General features: G+C 36.8%; 1 long non-coding RNA gene across 1 annotated transcript in view; it reads left to right on the top strand.

Annotated features, from left to right (window-relative positions):
• Positions 1-24083, top strand: part of LOC124282578 — a 73739-nt gene extending 49656 nt beyond the window's left edge. Inside the window, exon 2 of the long non-coding RNA XR_006900194.1 lies at positions 23807-24083. This is a non-coding gene — a long non-coding RNA (uncharacterized LOC124282578). The remainder of the gene's footprint in view (positions 1-23806) is intronic.
• Positions 24084-26661: the final 2578 nt, after the last annotated feature.

Below are 26661 nucleotides of genomic sequence, written 5' to 3'. Positions count from 1 at the left end.
TTTCAGTGTTATAATGTATATTTTGTGTATTATTCAGACATTTTTTCATGAAACTAATTTCATTATCTACATTTAGCCTTGTTCTATATCATATCCATGGATATAGGGTATACGGTTTTTATTTTTTTAAGGTTTTTGTTTGTTTAAATAATATTTACATAAGAAATTGACATACTGAGTGTAGTACACCATATTTTAAACCCTTAAGCAAGTACTAGAACAAACGTAGGCATAACTGCAACATGTACTTTAGTTCCTATCATGTGCAATATTCGCCATTCGGACCAATATTACAGTTTCATGTGAACATGTTAATGAACAGCAATTTAAATTAACCTTACAAGTAAAACTGACAATATTAATGAAAATGATTTAGATATTTTATGAAATGTATATGCACACATATTTAAAGGAATTGTCTTGTTCATTGAATTTGGTTATTTCGATTGATTGACAAAACAGTGATGTATAATGATTGGTCAGGTGCGCGTTTGTCAAAAACAGTTTACGATTCAGTTTCATTGTTTTCGATAATATAATCAATTCATATTCGAAAAAAAATATTGTAATGACAGGATATCAAACTGTAACTATATTTCTACGAAAATTGTAAAGAAAATATAGACCATGTCATGTCTTACATTGGACAAACTTTACATCATTATTCTGATAGTTCCATACAAAAAGAGCTATGTTTTTGCATCTTTCATTGTATAATTATGAAGAGAAATAGCCACGTAGTCATAAACAAAGAAAAGTCTTATCCTAAAAAAACTACATTCAGGTCTTGCGAAATATTCTTTTTCATTTATGTTAAATTGATGCCAAACAGGTGCGCGTGTTGTTCATATTAAGTTACACACTCAAACCGGATCTATTCAGGACATTATTTAAATGGTAAAATCAGTCATTTTAAGTTCTGTCGAAAGAGTTTTAAATTCTGACATAGAAATCGAAACCTTTTGTACAATTCATGGAAATTAGGTGAAATATATACTAATCAGCATACCAATGTCATCTTTTCCAACGTCGCACAATGCATAAAACAAGCAATGACGTCAACTAAAATGTTGTAATCTTTTCAGTAATTTCATTACATTTGAAGATATGGCTAGTACTAGGTTAATAATGATGCAAAATTAGTCAAAATACATCTACACAAACAAGAGAATATGTGAATCAAACAACTAATTTATATATCGGATAGGGCCATCCAAATCGCTATGACATGCTTTCTCATGCGGTACATTGTCATCTTTTTATAAATTATGAAACTACCAAACCATATCCGCTCACATTGGGGAACTTTGTACTGAATAGTTTGGTTCACGGTGAACAAAACATAACGAAAATATAGCGTCCATATCCACAACAAATTCTCTCCAATATCTGAGTTACATTGACCTAGTGTGAAGCATAGCATAGTCATGCCCCCTTTATCTTTATACGTGCATGAACTCTCTGTCGTCGTTTGACGTCATACAAGAAAAGCCAATTTCGACATTTATTGGGAGTCATTTTTAATGTTGAGCGTAAAACGTTTTGCATAAGCAAATAAACCCATTTCATATATATACTTATGTCGTTCAGATATCAGGCTGTATTATCTTCGCTCATACCGGTGCATGATCAAAAGCGGAGAAATTTACTGTATTTTAGCGCATAACAAAATTGTGGACATCATTTAGCAGTGTCTCAAACCGCTGGGGTATTTGCATTTATATTTATACCAACGGATAGGAAATTTAATATTCTACATTTCTGTGTAAATTTATAGCCATACGCTGATCTAGGACCACGCGAGCGCAAATCTCGCACAATGTTCTCTTTTCAAAACTTAAGAAAATGTGCACCTGAAGAAAAAAATTGGCACCAAAAAGGGCTTAAGACTGGTAGGTAGCAGTCTCAGGATTTAAGACAAAAAATTATCTCAGTCTTATCTTTTAAGACTAAAAAATGTACATGATCCCCGATTTAAGACAATTTTTGGGACTTAAGACCAAAATGACAGATTTAAGCAATTTTTCGACTTAAGCCTCTTTCATGACCCCGGGGCCTGGTCAATGCATGGAACCATCAACAGACTCAAGCTCATCTGCTATTCGGCAGGCTATGCCAAGCAGATAATGGAAGCACCCACAAAAGAGTACTCCTGTATAGAATAGGACAGTTTATTACTGGTAACATGTGTGATGTGTGGTTAACCCATGATCTTCTGAAAATTGTTCAAAAGTACGATCTCTGGTCGCATGTGAGTGAATTTATGAAGACTGGTAATTTTCCATGCAAACTGGAATGGAGTAGAACAATAAATAGAAAAGTAGCTGATGCAGAATATTATGACTGGCAAATGGCACTCACTCAGACACCAGAAATGAGCCATTTTGCCAACATTCACGGTGCTCTAGCCCCACATAGACTGTGGGGAATGTGTGAACTGTACCCAATTTCAACCAGACCTGTGTACAGTCAAGTTAAACTTGGTGTATTACCTGTTGTAGGTGGGATGTGCATACTCTGTGACACCGAGTGTGATGATATCGTGAAACACCAACTCTTACACTGCTGCAGTTCATTCTCTAAGCGTAATGCACTTAGTGAACGTTTGTTTGACAATATGACCATTGAAAGCTATATACAATTCGAGGATTGTGATGATAATGAACTCAAGTTCAGGGATAGGGATAGAAGTTCCTCCAAATGACAAGCCCATTGTGAAACATCCTCATCATCATTCTGTCTAGCGCTAAAAAACTCGGCCATCTTTGATTCCCTCCTCTCAACAACTCCAAAGACAATATTGAATTTCCTCAGCAGTGATGTAATGCTGGTTACAGGTCTCATGTTGACGGTGATCTTAGCAGCTTCTCCCTTCAAAGATTCCTTGATGGCCTGCTCCTTAATATCCTGAGAATAAGATTTGGATTCCATCAGTCTATCAACTATCTATCTCCAGACATCATATGGGGTGTCCTTTCCTGTTCTGTGGCCACTGAATGGAGGAATCCTGGGGAACCTATGATGATCCATAGTGCTACTAGCCTGAGCCTCAGTTCCTGATGCAGAAGAGCCTAAATCTGGCGTCGATTCACTCTTGATATACATAACATTCTGAAGCCAAGCCTGAAAATCCTCCTGAGAGTTGGCCTTGGGTTTCTCTTTCCCTCGCCTAAATGCTTCCAAAATGTTAGCAATTTCCTCCCCCTGTGTAAAGTCCATGTCTGTGCAATGTGCCTATGCTAAGTGCAACTAAACTTACCAGTCGAGTCCGTCAAACAAAGAAGGAAAGAAAGGAAGACAACACAAACTACTTATACCTACACAGAGACTTATATAAAAAGTTTAACACCTAATTATAGCTAAGTTTAAACTTACACTCTTTTATTATACAGTCAGTCACAACAGGCACACACAGTATGGTAAGATAATACAGTAATCAACTAAGGCATGATATATAAAAAGTAGCACTAAGGTGATCACCAACTAAATGAGGGTACCCAAAGTAACTATGGTAACTAACTAAAGGCAACTAACTAAACTAAATTGACTAAATTGAATTAACTAACTAAACTAAACTATGACATGTCAAGTTTTATTTCACATGTGAAAAACTAATAAAGATGTGTAATCATATCTTAGTTATAAATGCAACTAAGACATGATAAGTGCTTACAGTATAAGGGGCGATGTATCATGGAAAAGTTATCTAGCTAGTAGAATGCTGAGAGTGGTAAAAATGGTAATAGTTCAGATATTAAATCTGTGGAAGCTGGCGTGCCCCAAGGTTCGTTTTAGGACCGCTTCTGTATTAATGACATTGTGGATGGTATAGATAGCAACATCCGCCTTTTTGCAGATGATACGTCGATATATGTTATAATAGATGATCATTTTACAGCAGCCACAATTATAAACCATGTTTTGGCAAATTTGTTAGATTGGGCTAAAACAAATAAATGGCAAGTTAGTTTTAATCCTAGTAAGACTGAGAGTATAACATTCACTCAAAAAACCCAAAACTATGTCAGACCGAACTAATATCAATGAATGGTGAAACCATTAACTCATTCAGGCTGAGAAACGCATATATGGGGCAAATTAATCAGCTCCTCACAGCGAGTGACGTGTTTATGGGGCCGGTAATTAGCGGTATCTCACAGCGAGAGCCACATATATTCGTCAACAGAAAGCACCTCTTATTCAGCGAGAGACGCACATGTGTGTCATACTTTTAAGAATCGCACTGTACCTATTATTTCAACCAATTTAGTAGTACTGAGCAAATATTAGCTTTTCTTACGAGAGATGCTATCTTTAGTGTCAATCAGAAGAAGTATTTAAAGTGTTTTGATAGCAATTGCTAATCATTATCATAGGCTTATACAGCGTTTGGCAAATGAACACATGTCGGCAAGAAGGGGATTATGATGTTTTTACAGAGGTAAGTGTCTGGCACTCTTCGTTGATAATGGATACTAAAATACTTCATATGCACATTGATTGAATAAGACGTAATGGTTTAGAGGTTACTGAAGATTATATTTTCTTCAACTTCCAAATAAATAGGAAACAATATACAAAATTTCAAGGACATACAAAGAATTCAAACACAATAGAATAGTTTGAATTTACTTTTTAGGTATTATTACGTTGTCATGTTTCATATAATAAAACATAATGTATAGACACAAATAATTATACATCCAAGCTCAAATAGATTAGACATAATTTAACTTACTAATTTAAAGCTTACTGAATTTTAACTAGTTATGTTCCATAATCTAAAGTTGATAATGTTACCTAATCGAATATAAAGTGATAAGTCGAGCCTTTGCATCGAATATATATACATGTCAGTGTTGTTACAACAATGAAATCTTTTACTACGTTTGTTTGTTAAAAAACACAGTAAGTTGGTAATTCAAAAAATTCTTAGTCATAGACAGAAGCAATATCATAAGTTATTACATGTAAATGATACAAAGGTATTTCAAGCATTTTTGTTCACGCTGTTGAAAGTTTCATGTTGATTTGGATTATCAGTTTTCTATGCAATTTACATGAGCATTGTGTAAAACATGTGTATTTGATCTCTGTAATTATCAAATCCGGTGTAATTATCACGTGTATCAATGAACTCAGTCTCTATTGATCCATTGTAAATAAAAGCTGGATCGTATATCAGTTACGGTATCGATACACATGCGTATAATCATTCAATCAGATTACAGTATTGAGATAATTGAAGACCTATTTCGACCTTGAAATAACAGTCTTTGGTAGAATGCATGTGTAGTTACGCCCTTGTTTCAATTCAATTCAAAGTTTATTCTCATGAGTCATATACATGACATAGAGTAAAACAAATACATGTGCAAATCAATGAAACAAATACATATTACGTTAACGGAGCCTACGCAAGCCCCATTTCACAAAAAGAGCAAGTTTAACAAGTATTGGTTTGTATGTGATAGACATAAGTGAAATATATTTATCCACAGTGGGATGTTTACAAAAATATGGAGGGAGATATTTGTTTCGTAATTCGTTTAACTCATTGCATTCTAACATAAAGTGAAATTCATCCCCAATTTTACTCTTGCATGATGTACACAATCTATTTTCTTTATCAATTTTATGCCATCTAGCAGTTTCAATAGGGAGTTTGTGGTTACAAGTTCTAAGTTTTGTAGTATAAATACGTAAATCTAAAGGAAGTTGTAACAAATAAGTTTCAATATAAAGATTATCCTTAAACATATTGTAATATAGGCCTTTCGATGATTGTGATTTACTTTCTCTCCAAGTTTGTAGAAACTGATCAACGAGTACAGTTTTAACATTATTTACCAGCCAATGGGTATACATGCTAACATTTGGGTACTATGAAATTCTTGTAATTGCCAAATGTAGCTAAAGCCTGTATTCTCTAAGACAGATTTTACTTCCGCTATTAGCGGATATTTAGCATTTGCCTGAGAATTGTGCAAATTGAACATTAATTTATACATTACTTTTGATAGTTTACCATGAGATAATAATAATTTACACCAATATGATAACATTCTCAATTTGATAGAAATACTAAGTGGATATCTTCCAAGTTCACCGAAAACCATAAAGTCTGGGGTTGTTGTTTTTACCTTCAATATGTATTTACAAAATTTCAAATGAATACGTTCTAATTGAATAGTGTTTTCGTAGCCCCACACCTCAGCACCATACAATAAAATAGGCTTAACAAGTTGATCAAAAAGTTAAAGTTGGTAGTCGACCGGTATATCTAACAAGCAAATGTTTCTAAATATAGCAAACATTGCACGAGAAGATTGGTCAGAGAGACTTTTAATGGCTTTACAAAAGCGGCCAGTGCTTGTGAATAGTACACCAAGATAAACATAATGTTTTTCTACCTCTAAAACAGTATTCTGCAGAAGAAATAATGTACTAAGTTTACTGCTTCTTTTGGAAAAAAATCAAAACTTTAGTTTTAGAAATGTTTACTGTTAGTTTCCATCGTGTACAGTAAACATCAAAAGCTTCCAAACAAAGTTTCAAATCAGAAGGAGATTCAGATAAAAGTACTGTATCATCAGCATAAAGAATTACCAGTAGCTTAATGTTGAAAGGTTTGTCCCGTGACAAGTGTAAAATAAACAGATGCGATGTTATATCATTGGACAACCTGCTTTATGGAGTCACGTCCCTCTTTGTAATGTTTATGCATGCATGCACATCTGTAATCTTATGAACCTCGTTTACATTCAGTATAAATATAGGCACGCCCATCTTCATAAATATTTGGGGGTATTAAACTGCAAGTTTATACATTATAATAATTCGGTATCGTGTCACTTTTTGAATTCTATAATACGTTGTACTTTAGTTTGGATATTCATTCATATCAAGGTGAAGATTATATTTACATGTCCAGCAAACCATTATGTTTTATGTACTAGCTGTGTGCATAAAATGTGTATGAAAATAAATACTATCTCTACTCAATGGTTGGATTTCAATCACTTGTTTTACTTATCGAAAAACACTAAAATGTGTTTTCGATCTCTCAGATCTATCTACTCCTATTTGTCTTATGTGTATATTTCATAGATCGTTACGATTATGTATGTTTACAATACACAAACTGTTTCATGATAGTTGAGTTGTTACAGCCAAAACCCAGCATACAGACTGGTCAACGGCATAGCCAATAATCAATCTCTATCCAGACCAAACGTGGTCTTCAGAAATTTCGCCCACACGCCCCATCACCTGTCCCTTCCTCTGTGACAGGTATCTCATGATACGATTGGTCATAGACAACAAATGATCAGCCACTATATTGAACAATTGGGATACCGCACGTTCTATTGGGGAAATTTGATGACGCCCTAACACATGACTCTTTGTTTTATGTCTATACAAGGAATCTGTATTATACAATTTTTATATGAATGTTCGTATGATAACGTATGTTTTTGCATTAAATCTAGATGAAACAAAGTTATGAATGTGCTCGTTGTTAGTCCCAGACTAGCGTAATAGTATTTTCATTGAAATATTCAGTATACACTAAACATGTATCGGCAAAAACGCTAATATCGTAGAAGATTATAAAGCATGTATGTAAATTACAGTATGTCATTGTCATAGATGTTTTGTAAAATTAAAACTCACAAAATGATATTAAAGAAAGAATTTATAAATATGTTTATGTATGTCTCATCTCTTACATACAAAGAATGCATACATATGTTTGGGATCGAGCCCACCTGTGACCGGGTGTAAAAAAACTTGGAGTCAACTTTGTGTGCAGACTCTTTCAGTGTTGTCACAACCCATAGTGTACAGTACGCAACCCTGTGCACTTAAAAGAACCCACGAATCTATTGGTAGATGACCAGATGGTGGCCACATTAATACGTGCAAACACCTAGTTGCTGGTACAGCAACGTGCAGTAAACTTGGACAAAGTGCTGTGACTTTGTGTCCCAGTACACCCAGCTGTGAATGCGTACCTCGTAAGGATTGGAAACCCACATAAACTCGGTGCGCCTAAAATACATTAAATATGATGTGCCGTTGTGATGGACATCCAATGATCTAGGGAAAACAAAGCAGTTGTACTAGATATCGTGTGTGCGTGCGCGCGTGCGCGCGTGCGTGCGCGCGTGTGAAATATAAATGTACACGGCGCCAAAGGTCAACAAAGGAAACTTGCAATAAAATTACATAAAACGTTGCAATACATGATATGTATTCACACCTGCTTTCTTTAAACTTGTATCTTTATGACACAATTAAACAATCACAGCTTGTTTGTACGACTAGACAGTTTCCTGTCATCCCCGAAACCTGCCAGGGAAATCAGGTGTGATTAGCACTAATTAGCTCACAACAGTGAGCGGGGCAATCAGCGAGGGGTTCCAGGTGTTTAGTAGTAAAGTGTCTCTCAGACGTAATGAGTTAAAGAAGTTGAAAACCATAAAGACCTTGATATTACACTGCAAAGTGATTATTCTTGGAAAGTTCATGTAGGTGACATGATATAAAGAACAATATTCCCGTGATCAATTGTCTGAGAAGTTTGAAATACTGTTTACCTTGGAAAACGCTAAATAATTTATGTAATTTCTTTATCTTACCACTTTTTGATTACTGCTGTCATATATGGGATAATTGTACGATTGAACAGGTGACTTACTGGAAAATTTACATTAGACGCTTTTAAAACTACAGCGCGCCGTGACAAAAGTATTCGCTGAAAAACAAGATGGCGGACGCAAACAAAGTACCGTCGCAAAATTTCAAACAGGATTTACAGGAAAATGAAGAGTAAAATTACCTCAGTATTTTGTCAGATGACCTTTGCTACGTATGCAAGTCAGTATCCGGACTGGTAGTGAGCTTGTACGTACGAATTACGCACATATTCCACACTAAGGTTTGTCCATATGTCATGAACCGCTGTGAAAAGTTCATCCGGGGTGTTGATGTGTTTAGCTTGAATTTCAAGTGATCTTTTCATCCAATGCCAAACACTTTCAATAATGTTCATGTCTGGAGACTGAGCTGGTCATGTGATATATTTAATGTCAATGCCACGTTTGTAATCCTCCAAAATCCTTGCCCGATGTACAGGTGCATTGTCATCTTGAAAAAACGGTATGGTTTATCCACGAAATGATGGGCTAAAACTGGCCACAGGTTGTCATCAAAAATGTTTCTGTACTTTATATATGTTTCCATCAACTTTACAAATAGTTCCTATATCAAACTGGATGGTTTTGTCCGATGACAATCTGAGACTCATCACTGAAGATTATCTGATTCCACTGACCATTCACAGTCCATCTTCTATGGTCTAAACACCATGACAGCCTCTTTCTCTGGTTCACTTCCCTGATACGCATCCTCTTCTGAATAACACATCGAAAAACTGTTATTTTTGTGCAATGTCCGCTGATCTGTCCATGCATGAACCATAACATCTCTAAGTTATGTTCTTCAAAACACTTCCACGGTTTTTGTGAACAGTACGAAGTAATGACTTTCTACCTCTCTCAGTGATCTTGGAGGGTCACCCACTTCTGCGTCTTTTTTCAACACTTCCCGTTTTCAAATATTTTTTTCCATATGTAAGAACATGTAGTTTCAGGAACCTCTAACAGTCTCGACATCTATACAAATCGTTTTCCTTTGAGTTTTAACTCCACAACTATTGATTTCACATCATCTGTCAGGTCTGTCGACCTACGGCCCATGTTTACATTCATCCGTCTGCGATGGCGACACGAGAGCAGACGACAAAATTATGACGTCACAGCTCACATATTTTTTGGGGGTGCCCGATTTTTCGGCCTACTTTCTGAAAAATTCAAGATGGTGTCCAAGATGGCTGCCAAAAATCAAGGATTTCCAAGTTTAACACTATATGACTTTTCCCCACTGGATTTTAGCAGAAAACATTGCACAGTGCTAGGCAACATCATGATAAAACATATTTTTGGGGTGTGCTCGAGTTTTTTGGGCCCATATTCCGAAATATCCAAGATGGAGTCCAAGATGGCCACCTAAAATCAAGGATTTCCAATTCTAACACTACATGACTTTTCCCTGCTGGAATAAATTAAGCAGAAAACCTTACACAGTGCTAGGGAATATCATGATAAATCATATATTTGGGGTGTGGCCAATTTTTGGGCCTATGAAGTTTTACCTTTTCCTAATGACACCCACAGCTGAACAGACTTTAGTTCAACCAGTTTGGACAACAACATTTGTGTCGACAGTGCTAACCATGATGTTTGTAGCACCTTTGTGAAAATCATCTTTGACATGAAGGCCGATTCTGGTATCCGCCTCTTTCTGATCAGTGCACTGCATATCCTCTTCACTTCCTACTGTCACCACTGACTCCACAGCTGTTATGAACACCACCTTTCCTGGTTGGTAAGAGCTGTTAGCCACACAATCTGTTAAAAATACAAAGAGTTCTTCTTTGATTCTTTCTGAAAAGAAGCAAAGATCATAGGTAGTCTAGAATGATGGGAAACATTTCTTCCACTGCCTTTTCTTCGCTTTTCTCGTGTTGTCTCGAACAGAGTCATACAGGTGATGCAAGACAATCTAAGAGCTCTGATTTGCAGTTTTGCAACTGAAGTTTTCCATGAACTGATATGGATGGTGGCCACCATCATGAGAAAAGAATTGGTTTAAATCAGATTGACGTACCTGACAATCAATGAACATCTGACTGAAGAGACTGTAGTCATTTTTCAGGTCATTCTTTTGCTGTTTGATTTAGACTGAGGTTTTGTTTGTGGTCGCTTGAAAAAAGGGAGGTGATTTTTCTTGATGGGGCTGTGAACTGACTCTGTAATTTCCACAAAAACATCCTTTACAAACTTCTCATATTTGTCTTTTGCTGTTTTCTCCATTGATTTACCAACACGTTGATGCTCATGGGTCATCAGTTCACGAGAAGCAACTGTGCCACATAGTCTTAAATGTCTGCTGTGTAGCAAAATGTTGTTCATTGCTTCTTCTATCCACCTTGTCATCTTGCTTCTGAAACTCTTGCAGAATTCTTGCGTGTTCTGATTCTGTTAATCCAACTGCACCACCTGATTGTTTTACAACTTTGCTGTTTTGTTCATGAGCTTGATGCAAAAGCTTGGCAGAAAATGTGTTTGAATTCTTTGGGAAAACCCAACCTCTCTGAAGGGACTCTCTTCTGTCAACAGGAAGAGCTTTCATATCTCTGATGTGAACTGACTGCCTGCATGCCTAGTTGGTGTGATCAAGAGCAAAGAACCAAGGGACAAGTTGTTCCATTACCTGGATTTGCAGAGACATGTTTCTTTCGCGATGGGACCTCGCAAAGATTGGTATCATTGTGTCGAGATGAAGAAGCAAATCCCAGTATTTGAATGTTGGACTCTTTTCCTGATATCCAGTTTGTCCAGCCAGTCTTCAAATGATTGTTGAACATGCAGTTCCAGTGAGGACATATAAGCATCTCTTTGAAGCTTTGATAGTGATATGGCAGCTATTTGATGAGCATGTCTTTGTAACATGAGATGCCAAAATGAAAGATTCAGCTGTTCCACTTAAGGCAATAGCCGCTTCTGTTAGTGCTGAAGACCACCCAGAGTCTTCCAACAAGTCTCCAACCATTTTCCATAAGGCTATTTCAATGTGAAGACCCCCAAGTATGATAGTGTACACGTCTTCACCAAACACATTTGGCCATCTCCATTGAACATATTTTGCTAGCGTAAAACGTGGTTGGTCTACAGCCATGACTGGGATTTGTCCTGGATTGCAGTGTTCTGTGACTGTCTTGATGATAGACATACCATGCCTAACCATGGCAAGACTTCCTGCTTTGTCCTTAAAGAGAGGAGGGAGAGAACGTATTCCTGCTGCAACCTGTTCCTGGGATTGACAAGAAGCATGAAATGCACCAGGCAATAAACTCATCCTTTTCCAAATGTTCTTTAGCAAGAAGACCAATGCAGTGCTTGATCCAAGATTCTTCTTTAGCTTTGGTGATCTTGTCCCCGACTTGATGATGCGTGTGAGTTCCAGGCACATTAACTCTCTCCACATTGCAGGCTACTGCAGGAACTATACAGTAACTGCCTGGAAGTGTAGGTTTGGAAGAGCTTGAAATAGTGTCTATTGAAATGGGTTTTTCACTGGTACCATTATCAACATTATCAAATGTGGCTGCAAGTCTCAACTTCTATGCACATCGCTCTGTAACTGCAAATGGAACTGTTTAAGGAGACTTCAGAATCACAGAGATCGATGTTTGACAAAATGATGTCACATGACTGATCAAAACAGTAACTCTTTCATTAATTGGATGATGAATCGTATATTTTTTACTAGACATAAATCTTGTTTGTTATATTTCTTGAAGGTATTAGAAATAGCCTTTTGAACGGCAAATATATCACACATATTGCAACAAATGAAAATTTTTATAGTCGGCGACCATTCTGGGTGAACTTCAGCACTCTTTGATTTTTGGTGGCCATCTTGGATTTTGGGGGAAATAGGCACACAAAATCGGGCACACCTCCAAAATACGTTTCATCACATTGTCCCCTAGCACTGTGTAAGATTTTTTGCTATAATCCAGTGGGGGAAAGTCACGTAGTGTTAGAATTGGAGATCCTTGATTTCTGGTGCCATCCTGGACGCCATCTTGGATTTTTCGGAAAATGGTAAATAATGCTTTTCATCACTATGAGTCTGCACAATGTGGTCCCTAGTTCGACCAGAGAGGGTTTGTACTTTGTTATCAACATGTCGTGCTACTGTTTCTCTTCAGTTTTGTAAATAAAGTATTCATAGCGTCACATTCAACGTTAATATATCGTGGTGATTTAAAACGTTGATCACTCTCTGTGAATTGCATATCTGAGTGGTCATTTTGTCTTTGACCATGAAGTGATGTCTGCAAACTCAATCCACTGATTAGGGCGGGGATTTCTGTTTCAAGTCCACAGGAGGCGACTTCTTGAGACTTACAAGAACAAAGACGGACGCAAGTTTGTACCTTAATTTAAGCTTTATGTTTTGTTAAATGATGTAAAATGTTTGGAATTGCATGGAATAGTTTGAAATGCATGGAAATGATAAAACTGCAAAATGATAAAATCTTTCTGATATACAATTCACAGTTGAAATTATAAGCAAGCCGAGTCGTGTTTCCTTCTCTGATGAGAACGCAATGTTGCCCGATTTTTAAACTTCTTTTTACATGGCATACACTCAAAGGTTGGAATTTTCAGAAGGTTTGGTATCACAGAGATATCTGAAAGAAATATATTCATTTGATAACTTCATAAAAGTATGACGAAACTAGAAGATCTTCGCCTGAGAACATGACAATACATATCATGGTGTGAAGGGGTGGCATACAAACATATAAACTAGGAAGAATATGCCTGAGGACACAGATGATGAGAGGACTGACACATCTGTCTCAGGAATCTGTGAATACAAGTTTGAGCAATTACAAAAAGGGTAATTTTTCGAAGTCAAAGTAGAAATTACCACTTAGAGATGCGATTCACGGAGAATGAACAAAGTTTTTGCCAACTTTTGAAATCACTTTTGAATGTCACGCTGTGAATACTTTATTTACAGAACTGAAGAGAAACAGTAGCACAACATGTTGACAACAAAGTACAAACCCTCTCTGGTCAAACGAGGACCACATTGTGCATAATTGCAAGCCTGACACTGAGAAGTATGAACATAGGTTTGAAGCTTACTACAATAAGGGGTTGATGCTCTACATCCTGATATCAAATTTTCAAGACTCATAGTGACGAAAAACATTATTTACCAAAGCCTGTTCGTCTCACTGCGACGCCATCTTTGACGATTTGTATGCCGTTTTGGGATGCTATGAATGCTGTTTTGAGATGCTATGACTGCCATTTTGTATGCTCGGTGACCGTTCTCGAGCGATTTTGCAGCTGATATGCGAGTTTTGTTTCCATTTTAAAAGATTAGTTTTCCATTACAGATGCGTTTGTTTCAGTATTAGAGGATATTGTTGCAGTTTTGGAAGTTTATTTTCCTATTTTGGTGATTTTTTGTTCTGTTTTGGTGTACATGAGTTCAGTTTTGAGGATTTGTTCACCGTTTGTATGGTAAGCCTGTACATGACTGACATTTCTTAGTGTTCACCAATTTCTTCTGAAATGTGCTCACCAATTTATTCAGACTTGTGGTCAATGTGTCACCAGACTTACCTATTATCATTTGTTATGAAATGTGCTCACCAATTTATTGTCACCAGACTTACTTTTTATATTATAATAATAATAATAATAATAATAATAATATGTGTATTTATAATGCGCTGAATTCCACACATAAGGCATGCTCAAAGAGCTACATATTTACAAATATTTACAAAACAAAGGTTATGCAAGAACGAGGGTGAAATTTTTGGAAAGTTAAGTTATATACTGAAAGCCATTAAAAATGCAATTTGACATTCATACTTTCTTTACTCACACTAATTTCAACATATATAAACCTAACTGGCAGATATGTGTTAAGTGAACATCTGTGAATAATTTCATCTGAAAATGTCCAGTCAACAACAACATCAGTGAGGCAACAACGACATCACAAAAAGGAGGGGTCACTTCCAGTCAATATCGTGTGTGTGTCCACTGTGCGCTGCAAGACATGCTCGCAGTCGTTGGGGCATTGAAAGACACACATTTCTCAGGAACAGCTGTTGGATGGTCTGCAGCCTCTGATGGTCTGTGGTCTGATCATGACAACCCCCCCTCCAAAACACAGTTTGGCGCAAGTCTTTCTCCTTTACGTCGATAAATCTGTTGAAGTCCATCTGCAAAGGATAAGTTAAACCTGGATTCATCTGAAAAAATGACATCTGGCCATGTCCTGTTGCCAAGATTGGCCCCATTTGCTGCCCATCGCTGTCTGGCAAGTCTGTGGCGATGCAATAAGGTTGGACCACGGTATGGGTGACGACACTGGATATTGAAGGCAGAAAGGCATCCTTGCACCTTTTGGGCGCTGAAATGACGTTGACTTGTCCCAATTGTCCTTCTTGCCTAATCATCAGCTGTTTGGAACCGATTTCGCAAGTGTGAAACTCGGATATTGCGGTTTTGTCGAGCTGTTATCACAGGTGGTGCACCAGGTTGTGGATGATCAGCAACACTTCCGGTAGCCCGAAAACGTTGTCTGAGTCGACTTACAGTGGATGGATGCACATTAATGTGCCTGGCAATCATCACATCTGAAGCACATTGGCTGACCATACCGATAACCTGATTCCTTTCGTCTTGTGTCAAGTGTGGCATTTTCTCAAAGTGACTGAGTTTCACAATTCCTTGTGCTTATACAGGGCCTGGATGCAGGTAATGCATGTGCACAACGTGTTTCATGAATGTGGTTATGTTTACGAGAAATGTCAAAGGTTCAGTTTTAAGTATCAAAGTTCATGTGCGGGGAATGCTCCGGGACTCGAACTTGAAATGGACCAGAATAACAGCCTTTTATCCCTACATCCTCTGTATTGCAGGAAAAAATGTTCAATAGAACTTTTGTAAGTTTCAGGACAACAAATACCAATTGCGTTTTTAATGGCTTTCATAGATCTTTTCAGAAAATATTACAATCTATACAGATTGTAATATTTTCTGAAAAGATCTATTTATATAGCACTGAATTCCAGCTAGGCTGCTCACATGTGCTTTGTTTTCCCCTCAATCATAGGATGTCAATCTCAAAAACACATCGTATTATCAATCTCAACTCCCTGGGGTAGCATGCAACTCTTGCTGCCACTAGGCGCACCGAGTTAATGTGGCTTTCCCATCCTTCCACCTTGAAACAGACTATAACTAATCCCTCTATTGTTCTACGGGTGACTGCATTTTGTTGTTTTAAGAAAGTGGGCACAGTGGGGGTACACCGCCAGCACCACAATTATGACCTACAACCAAACTGGCATATTTTTGTTGTTGATTAATGCTTACAAGACTGAAAAGGGTGAAACTGTTGGTGAACATCACAGTATTCTCAGTGAACAACTACATGGTAAGCCTTTGGAGATTTCAGGGGATAGCAAACTTTGTCATTGAAAATATGACATTTGAGATACATAATCACAAGATATGTTGATTCTTTTTTTAATCGAGTCACTGTTCTGTTAATCATTGTTTTATACTCAGATATAAAGATTACTGTATGTATATTCTTGTAATCTAAGCTGGAAACAAGCAGTCACCTGTTGTTAAAAAATACTCCATAATATAATCTCAAAGAAATTTGATACAATGATAGCTTGAAACTGTTTCACAAAACAATGTCTAAGTAAATAACCCCCTGATTTGCTATTGCCAGATAATTATAACATATGGAACAATTTGATCAGTCATCACTTAGGCCTCCTGCATTTGTGCTACAGCAGGGACGGACAGGTAGTTCCATGGTTAAAGCGTTTGCTTGTCACGCCGAAGACCCTGGTTCGATTCCCCACATGGGAACAATGTGTAAAGCCCATTTCTGGTGTCCCCCACAGTGATATTGCTGGAATATTGCTAAAAGCAGCATAAAACTAAACTCACTCACTCACTCTTGCTACAGCAAATGACTGAACAAAATGCAAATTTTGTAATTACAATCAACAGAAATTATATGCATGATATCAGGCAGTTACCTTGTCCGAGGGATTTATCCCTCAATATACACACAAAAGAACAATATGCCATATGTCATGTACAAAGAAACCTATTGGATGTGATGTGTATATTGTAACCCATGTTCATCTCTCAACTGCTCATGTAAGTTTGTTTAGTATCATGTTTCATTGTTAGCTAATACAGCACTCAGCAGTGTGCGTAAATAGTTTCCAAATTTTGCAAGCTAGTCGGCCTAGCTATGCCTGAAAGTTACAAGCCCACAAAATAATTCACTAGCCCGTAATTTGAATGTAGACACAGGTTTCATCATTAAGCTGCTAATATGATGAACATTTTTATCAGGCCATAATCTTGCATGATTTAAAAGTGTATTATAACTTAACAAGTCAGAGAGAGTGATATATTTACAAAATGACCCCCATGAAAATTCACCAGCCAGTCCTGCCAGCAACTGTGGAGATTTACTGGCTCGAGTGGATTTTCACTAGCCACAGGCTAGTGGCTATTTTGCACACTGCACTCATGACATCCATATCTATGATGTTCAAGGTTCAATGATAAATCAAACAATGCACTTTGAGCTAATCCTTTGAACTAAGTATATTGTTTTTACATAGGTGCCTAGATATAGGTGTATTTTGTCTGCTTCATATACATATGTACATGTACCTTTGCAAATCCACAGTGATCAATTAGTAAACATATTATCAGTTAATGGTTTAAACATATTTTTAATCATGAAAATGAACTTGGATTGGTGAACAAGCTTTACAGCTTATACTAATACCGCTCCCATACAACATATAATACCAAAATAAAAGAAGCATGTGTCGTCATTGATATTGACTATCATATAAATAATATATGTATACATATTACATCAAATACAAATACAACTATAATCTAAGTAAACATAAATAGAGAGGTATTGTTTAGTGTGTCTGACGAACCATTTGTAGAAATATAGAACAATTATGAGAAGGTTATTGTTAAGTTAAGTTGATCATTTTTCTGTGAAAATTTAAAGCATTGTGTCTTGATGATAAAATCGTCAACGGATTTGACTATTTTCTGGTTTTCACAGTAAGTACTTTGTTTCTGTTCATAATGGTATCCAGGTTATAACCAGTAGTATAAAAATACATATTAGTTCTTATCTGAATATAGTTACCACAAGTAAAAAAAATAGTGAAAGGCGTTTTCACTCTGATATCCACAAGAGCAACATGGACTGTATATTAAATGCCTGATATACTTATCAGCGTTTAGGTCGCTACAACCGAGCCTGAGGCAGCAGTGAACGATTTGACAAAATCAAGTGCCATAAGTAAGGTCAAAATAAATCATATTTTCTGTTTTTGTAATTAGGTTTTTAAATTCAGAGAGACTCTTTGGAATTTAGTAGAGCATTCCATAAATTTATTGCGTCTGGTAAAAAGGATTTGGCGTAAGAAGCAGTTCGACTGTAAATTCCTTGTATTTCAGAGCTGTTTCTTAAATTATAACTTGTAGTTCCGGAAGCGGAGTTTGGGATCAAATCACAAAGAAAGTTGGGGAATTGGTTATTGGACATTTTAAAGAAAAAGGTTAATTTTTGACAGTACCTTCTATCTTTCAAGGAATGAAATTTAGTTTCAATATAAAGTTTGTTATAACTTGTGCCAAGAAAAACAGCACCATATATAGTTCTCAAAGCATCAAGATGTAAGTTTTCTAATATACATGATTACTCAGATGTACAATTATCTCAAATGTGCAAGCAATAGTCAAATGTTGGCAAGATATGAGACCTATACATAATATCCAAGGTTTTACGCGATAATCGGTATTTAAAACTCCTCAAACAACTGATCATGGGGCGAACTTTACTTACAATATGATTGGTGTGGTCATTCCATGTACAGTCACTTTGGAGTGTTAAAGATCACATATATTCTAGGGGGGTACAAATACATAAATCACTAACTGGCATCGCTATAAATTAAACCCCGTCATTAAAACTACTCACTTCGATCTTTACTCAACTTAAATCGACCTTTTTGACAACTGTGCACAATTCTCACCCGCGAACGAAATTTCAACCAATCAGAGCGGGGGCGTCTCTGTGACGTCATATGAGGAATAGATATGAGGGCCAATGCAGAATTCATCTACATTTCTGGGGGTAAATTATCTTGTTTACAGGTTTGTATAAACCTGAAATCGTGACAACTGTTGTGGAAAATGAAAGCTATATGTTCTCACAATCTACAGTCATATAATTTTGTCTCCTGCTTTGCCTAGTTTGCGAGTTACAACTTGTTTTCATAGACGATTCTGTCAAAATCGCTTGGTGTCGTTAGGCCTTATATAATGACTGATCCAAATTGATTCCATTTCTGTGTTTTTTTTACCTCGATATTTGATAATGTCATGTAAAACTATGACGTCTACTATGTATGATATTAAAAATTGGCATTTGATTTATTTGAATCGGTAAACTAAACAACCCTATTTTGCCATTGCTAGAAGAATCTGAAATTTTACTTAGGTAAATAGGTACATACAGTTTTAACACACAGAAAATGCTTACATGCATTACATGTATTTCTTATGCAACAATGAAGTTCTGTTTGTATTCTCAAAACAGTGTCGGCCTATAAGTTTTCACATGCAATACAGCAATTAATACTCCCTCATTGTAACCCGTGTTAGGTGGTATAAACCTACACATGTTATTTGTCATCATTCACTTGATGGTCAGTTAATGAATTTATAACAGGTATAATTAGTGGTAACACCACTTAGATTACCCGACAAAGGTTCCCATTTGGCATTTCTTGTGTCTGGAGTAAATATTCAACATTATAAACATCGATCAAAGGATTAACCGATAGCATGCTGGTTGATTAATTACTTTTATCTTACACAGGGAATTGTCAAAAGGTAGTGTTTATGTATGTAGATTTACTAATCTATACTGAATACACTCTGTCGTGTCTGTGTCTCCGTAAAAACAACGTCCTTCCTTCAAAGGATTAACCGCCAATACATTGATTGATTGCTTATTATTGGCTAACTAAATAACCGTTTTTAAGAATGGCGGACATTATGCAATCAGTTGCCAGGTGTGCTATCTTGGGTGACCAATGAGACTATACACCAATGTGACATACCTGAAACGATATATCACTTTTTCGTATATTAGACTGTTTAAAGACACATCACTTGGAAGAGCTGCAGATGAATGGCATATCACTCGTTTTTGTGGATATTGATGGATACATTCCTCGAACAAGGTAATAGCCTGACATTGTTCCTATAAATTTAATCTGTTTTAATTTTAATATTTGCATTTTGTTTTTATTCATTTGTCGTAGCATTAAACAGAATCGTTGTTTTCAACGTGAAGTGTAATGAGACATACACTAGGGCATGTGTGCGAATTATGATTCACATTGGCAAACTATAATATGTCTAGATATTACAGTCCTGTTATAAATGCACTATAAGTATCAGCAGATCGTCTGCTTTTTATTTAGTTTCAAAATGCATACAAGTATGATAATAAACTAATTAGGATTATAAGACCAAATATAAAGACGTACATTGACTAGTATCTACATACTGGTGAGTGGACGTTAACCACATGAATGTAGCAAGAAATTTATCGCGCAGTATTGTCACTTCGACCTCCCACCTCGCTTCCATGGAAGAAATCGTTATGTTATAAGTTGTGTCACGCAAAATGCTTTTGGTTATGATTCAAATACATATTTAACTACGAGTAGAAAGTAGTTTTGATCTTCTAACTTGATGAAAACAAACCATCATCTCATTAATTCTAACAGACTTTAGCCCGTGACTTCATTTTCAAAAATGGCGGGGCCCTGTCGCGAAAATCCGCCAGTCTGAGTATATATGCTATTTAAGTTTGTTTTCACAGAGTTACAAAATCAAAACTACTTTCTACTGGTAGTAAAATATGTATTTGATTGATGGCCAATAGGATTTTGCATGACATACTAGTAGGGTATAACATAACAATTTCTCTCGTGGAAGCGAGGTGGGTGTCAATATAATACTACTTACAGTATTATTGTTACTTCGACCACAACCATGCTTCTGAGGAAGAAATCGTTATGTTACAAGTTGTGTCATGGAAAATCTTTATGGTCATCAATCATATACATATTTTATTACAACTAGTAAGTAGTTTTGATTCTTTAACTTCCGTGAAGCGATCTGAACACAAGTAAGATATCGTTTCAGGCTTCCACAACGGTCGCTTCGTACTCACAAACATAACCCATTAAGCACCAACTGCGGGGTCCTGTTGAAATCTGTGCATGGTGACACCATCGCCCGACCCCTAGGAGCAATTGACGACAACGCAACGATTCGGCATGTCTTCGTTGATGTCGAGAAATCATCAAAATGACGAGCTTGCTACACACTTTCTATACAACTAACTGAAAATCCTTCCTCATATGATGTCACTGCAGTGCTCTGGCGACAGAGTTACGTAACCTGTCTGTGGTTTCGTTGGCGGGTGAGAGTGAAGCAGGCGACATTTTGGCAACTTTTAATCGCTCGGTACTAATTAACTACAAGTTTTTAAAGAATGAATTTGGTGTTCCACATAAGACTGACCACAAATCTTTCATATGTAATAGTTAAAAGAGTTATAAAAAAACAAAGTTTATTTGTTCTTTAATCTTAAGTGTTTATGGATTTTAACTTCTTTTATGATTGTTCTGTCCATGAGTAGGAGACCGCCTCCGTGGTGTAGTGATCAGAGTGTCCGCCCGGTTGGCATTAATGGGTACAACAAGGACTGGTCGGCTTTGAGTCAGTATATTGTGTCTGAGTGGGGTATTCATGCTTCACTGCGGCATGGTATCTCAGTGGGCTAGCACTATAAAATCAGCTTCAGTCTGGGCTAGTACAAGCAGCCGCACCTACACCTACACACGCATGCACGTCGTCCTATGAGCAAAATATTCTCCAGCGCGACGTTAAACCCAGTTTCACCTCACCTCACCATGAGTAAGTTCGGTGTTAGAGACTTTTTTGCTTTACGTGAGAACTGAGAAGTTTTGGTTTTATTTGGGTGAAATGTAACCTGCCACTTACAGGCCCATTGTGATATTTTAATTAGATTGTTGTTAAGACAGGTAGCAGCAACTGATGGATCTTCTATGATAACATATAATGAAGTGTCATCCGCAAAGAGATGAATATTACTGTCAATATCACATATATCATTAATGTATATTAGAAAAAGAAGTGGTCCAAGGGCTGAGCCCTGAGGTACTCTAGCTAGTTTTCTTGTCTGCCCATTAATTGCTACCCGTTGTACTCTATTTTCCAAATAACTTTCAAACCATTTTAAAAGTTTTCAGTTAATAAATAATTCCTCTATGCCAGTTAATCTTTTGATGGATGTTTTTTGCAGCTCCAGGGACCATTCTTCTCTAACTGCACTCTTACGTACATATTACATAACATGTAATACAATCACCACATCAGACCTGGATTTATAAGCCAAGCTTAGATTAAAATATAGCTGCAAGCAGCAATATCTGCCTCCACGGTCCTTTTTGGCTTTATCCCCCAAAGTACTAGATTAGCCATCAAGGACTTCCTGAATTTGCCTTTTTTACTTTTTTACCAGTTTTGCAATCCAAAGATTATTGTTTCAATAGTCAGAAATACTTGTGCCGTGGTACAACAGGGAATCTGTAAAAAAGAAGCGAAAAACCTTTTATCACATCCAATAGAATTCTCTAGCAGAGTCAGTTGTACAATTCCGACCAGACATTCCAGTGACAGACCATTTGATATTGTTCCAGAGCATGTGTCTATAAATCACTATCAAATAGTGTACTCTGGTTTGGACAATGACACTTGTGGTTTTGGAAACAGATGCTGACATTATTAGAACTTCTAAGAAAAGTATGACGGCAGTATGTTTCATTGCAACTTAGTCACTTGTATTAAATGATTGAGATCGTCCAAAACAGAGCCCGAACATGTTTTTGACACACAAGTGGCTTGCTGAAATACAGCTGGGATCGCGACCACAGTTACCCCCCTTAAATTTTACCATGACCCGGAAGGGAAAATAGGAGAATATAGTGACTTGTATAAATGGGCTGTTCTGAGTTTTTGGTGCAATCAACTTCAGCACTATGGGCACCTTGGTGATTATTTGCAAGCAATTCTGAGCACTGGTTTAGGAGCCATGTTTGGTACAAAATACAGCAGAATAATAAATAAAAATAATCTGAACGATAACAATAAGTCTCCCTGCCTGGAGGCATGGAGCCATAATAATTAAACCAGATAGAAGAAATGCCAAATCCAAACCACTGATATATTTTTTATCTTTGACATCCTCAGAGGCAAGGGTCATCTTTACTGAGTTATTTTGCATAGTATTTGTCAGTTAATCAGAGTGTTTTCCACCACTAACTAATACTTCAAATAATGTCATTTACTGAGTATCAAGTGAATGAAAACAAAAACAGGTGTGGCTTATACATAAAACATGGATGACAAGGAGGGAGTAGTAATTGTTGTATTGTATCCAATGTGCTTGGAAAATAAGAGTTGTTATTGTTTTGAGGTTTATTAACTGACATTCGTTGTTGCAAAAATAACATGTACACATAAAAGTTTTATACTGCTCCATACTTGTACATTTACATTTACAGAAGCATACAATTTCACATGCTAAAATGTTTCAATAAGCATCATCTGTGAGAATTCAAGGGTTTCCTTTGTTTGTTAACAAGGGCCTGCCTTACTGGTTTGAAACCCAGTTTGTTGAGTTGTCAGAATTATATTTGCATCTGGTAATTATGCAGGATGATAATAAAAAAGACCACTGAGACTTGGAGTGTTGTTTCTCGTTATGTGTTGTTTTTATCATTTTCTTGCTGCTGTCGTCAACATATCAAGAGGTGGCTACACACCAGTGGCAGGGTGTTTTGAGCACTGAATTAATTCATTTGCAGATTATTTTCAGCCATAAAGACATAAATGAAGCATTTCCCTATCTCTTTGTGCAGCATTATCTTACTGTTGCACTATGTCTATGTTTGCAGGGTATCCAGTTAGGACCTACAGAGGCATCCCGGTATTGGGTGTATTGGGTGCCAGCACAGTTTGTGGAAGCCATCAAAGATGCAGTGTTGGGGAAGTGGCAGTACTTTTAGCATAGAAGATAAGGCATGTCTCACCACAAACTTGCATCAGATGTGCTTGGTCATCATGCATAGCATGGTGTGTGTTACTTGAACACTATCAACTATTTCTGGCAATCTGTGTTATCTGAATTTTTGATGAAGGATATGTTTCTGCTAATAAAAGCCTATGTATACATTTTTGTTTTTCTGTGAATAGATAAGTCTCACAATGCACTTAAAACCCATTTGACAGTGTGTCACTTGCTGCGCATATGTAGACAAATTTATTCCACAGCATGTGAAAGGAGCCTGACCCATGGCTGGTGATAAATTGCATTGTGATGACTTTGAATTCTTGTACATCCTGTGTACCAATAAAAGAAAATATTCCCTTTTGACTACCATTCACAATGGTTCTTGCTTACGTAAAAGAATCAGATGCAGGTCTTCACTTAACTACTTCAGAGAGGTAGAAAAGCTAAAAATTGTCCACTCCAATAGCAACGCATGGGTCAACTACAAAGTTAAATAGGTAAGAGGGTTTGTTCTGAGAAATCGAGATTGATAATTGCAACCGTGTTCCTTGAGGGAAATGAGCAGCTTGGAAGAGAAAGACCTGGTTATCCTGCACAGCCAACATGAAGTGATCAAGATTTCCCTGGCAAGACCCTGAGGAATACTTCAGTAGGTAAGATTCTTGCAATTGTGTAGTTTGTTCCAACAAAAGCAAAAAACGCACTGAAGACCACCTTCATTTGTAAGAGTTGGATTTACCATTCATGATAGAATAAAGTGATATCCATTTCTCCATGATTATCTTATAAGTATAGCCAACAAGATTTCTGTATTTAAGCCCATATAGCCAACAGGATTTCTGTATTTAAGCCCATATAGCCAACAGGATTTCTGTATTTAAGCCCATATAGCCAACAGGATTTATGTATTTAAGCCCATATAGCCAACAGGATTTATGTATTTAAGCCCATATAGCCAACAGGATTTATGTATTTAAGCCCAGTGGTAATTAAAGGGGCGCTGATACAGAGCAATATATGTTTTGGACCAACAGTCTTAATTATGTTGACCAGCTGCCAGGTGGTTAGTCCCTGCTCCCTCGAACGTGACGAACACTGGGACTGAGCAGCTGTCAGAATTTCTTCAACCTATACAATGAGACAATAAGAATGGTGGATGCCCATCAGATGCCCCGATAGTTCTAGTCTGACTGTAATAGAATATCCCAGCAGTGTAAGCTTTTTTGGCTTTTCTGACGCATGGATGGTATGGGGACTGATCCACGTCGATCCTATTTCTGTGTTTCTTACCTTGACATTTTATCATGTCATGTAACAATATTATGTCCATTGACCTATGATATTAAAAACGCACATTTGATTTATTTGAATCTGTAAAGTAAATCAACCCCGCTTTGCCACTGCTAGAAAAATCTAAAAATTTGCTTAGGAGGTATATAAAGTTGTTAACTTTAGTACACAGCAAATGCTTACCAGTATATTATTTCTTATGCAACAATGAAGTTCCAATTCATATCCTCAAAACAACTTTTTTTAGGCAATTACAATTGCATACTATTACTACACCCTTGTTGTAAAAAACATGTTTGGTGGTATAAACCTGCACCAGTTTAATTGTCATCATTCACTTGAAGGTCAGTTATTGAATATATAACGAGTACAATTAGTGGTAACCCCACTCAGATAACAATTCAAAGGGTCCCATTTAGCATTTCTCATGTCATTATAAATTAAGGTCTGATGTGGCAAATATAATATGTTATGAGCATGGATGTGCAGCAAGAGGAATTATCATCTGTTAAAAAAACCCAAAAACATCAATCAAAGGATAAACCAATAACACACTGATTGATCAATAACTCTATTATCTTGTACAGCGGATTTGTCAAAAGGTAGTGTTTATGTATGTAAATTTACTAACATACTGAATACACATACATTCTATTATACTGTGCACCCGTGAAGGTCCGGGTTAGAATGAACCTTCAAGTGAATGTTGTCCTGGATCTTTGTACAGATGTAAAATTACACAGAAATGTAGAATATTACATTTCCTATCTGATGGTATAGATTCAAGTTCAAATACTTAAGCTGTTTAAAAAATACGAACTGCTAAATGCTGTTCAAAATTTTGTTGTGCATTAAAAAACAGTTAATTTCTCTAATTTTTATCGGTGACTAACGGGATCGGGTGGTCAGGCTCGCTGACTTCGTTGACACATGTCATTGGTTCCCAATTGTGCAGATCGATGCTCATGCTGTTGATCACTGGATTGTCTGGTCCAGATTCGATTATTTACAGACCGCTGCCATATAGCTGGAATATTGCTGAGTGCGGCGTCAAACTAAACTCACTCACTCACTATTGTACTGTGACCATGTAAAAGAAGAGTAATTTCTTCACAGGATTAACCGACAATATGTTGATTGATTGCACATTGTTGTCTAGCTAAATTATTTTTTTGAAGAATGGTGGACACCATGTAAATAGTTGTCAGGTGTGCTATCTTGGGTGGCCAAAGAGACTGTATACCACTGTGAAAACCCTGAAACAAAGTCACATGACCAGTTGAGAAACAAGATCACATGTCACTCTATCATGTTGTCCCTATTGTGACGTCATAATATATATGTAATGACGTCATACTGTAACTGCTACAATCTCCCTGAAGAGTAAAAAACAAAACATGTTGGAGAAAAAGGCATTCTGTTTTATTTATCTATGTAATATTTATGATA

This window comes from Haliotis rubra, unplaced genomic scaffold (assembly GCF_003918875.1).
Source record: "Haliotis rubra isolate DU_JTF1 unplaced genomic scaffold, ASM391887v1 Scf30, whole genome shotgun sequence".
In the NCBI taxonomy this organism is placed as follows: Eukaryota; Metazoa; Mollusca; class Gastropoda; order Lepetellida; family Haliotidae; genus Haliotis; species Haliotis rubra.
The sequence above is the reverse complement of the archived record's forward strand: the minus strand, read 5'-3'. Positions and strand labels throughout refer to the sequence as shown.